The sequence below is a fragment of the Hipposideros armiger genome, unplaced genomic scaffold (assembly GCF_001890085.2).
Source record: "Hipposideros armiger isolate ML-2016 unplaced genomic scaffold, ASM189008v1 scaffold_164, whole genome shotgun sequence".
Classification (NCBI taxonomy): domain Eukaryota; kingdom Metazoa; phylum Chordata; class Mammalia; order Chiroptera; family Hipposideridae; genus Hipposideros; species Hipposideros armiger.
This window is the reverse complement of record NW_017731514.1, coordinates 1886489-1887354: the sequence shown is the minus strand read 5'-3', so window position 1 is coordinate 1887354 and position 866 is coordinate 1886489.

Below are 866 nucleotides of genomic sequence, written 5' to 3'. Positions count from 1 at the left end.
CTTGGTTCCCGGCTGGAGCCGTGTGGTGAATCTGTTCTAAGGGCCCCTGTCCCAGGCTGTTCCCCACGGGGGACGGAGGTGGGGAAGCCGAGGCGGCGCGGGGGGCGCTGCCGCACAGTTCTAAATCCCCCCAGGTGATTCCCGCCCCCGCCACCTCCAGGGCCCGCACCCTAGCTGCTGCGCTTTGGGAGGAGCCCGAGGCTCCGGGACCGGCCCGCGAGCCCGCGAACGCCGGGGCCAGTCGCACGCACCCGAGACGAGCTTGCCTCCGCCGTCCCCGCTCCAGATCCCCAATGTCAACCCGGGCTGGTTTTCTTTTCGTTTAAAAGTGGTGCTTGCAACCAAGTGTGACCCGAATCCGGTTAGTTGCCCACTGGGTTTCAAAGTCCAGGGAAGTTTTGTCGGGGCAAAGCTCTGTAGCCTCCGGCGTTTTGCTGTGAGGGTGTCACAGCCGCCAGCACCGCAGCTGTCCTTAATGGGGGGCAGGCGCCCGGCCCCCCGCCTCGGACCCTCGGCTCCCGTCCGTCTTCCGCTCCCTGGTCCAACCCGCGCGGTGGCCGGGGCGGCGGTCTCTGCTGGGCAGTTCTGCCAGGGTGGGGTCGCGCCCGGCCCCTGAGGAGCGAGGCCACCACCCTACCGGTGGCGGCTGCACCGGGACCCCAGCCCCGCCTTTCCCGGCCCGGCCCCTTGGCCCCGCCCCCCGGGGAGGACGGGTGGGTAGACCGCGGGGGCGGGGGCCGCGCCCTCACCCTCTCCCAGCTGCGCCCCCGCGTCTCCATAGCGACCCGCTCGGCGCGCACCTCCCGGCCGGCTCCCCCCGGTGCCGAACAATACGCGGCGGGGCCGGGGGCGGGGCGGGGCCGGGG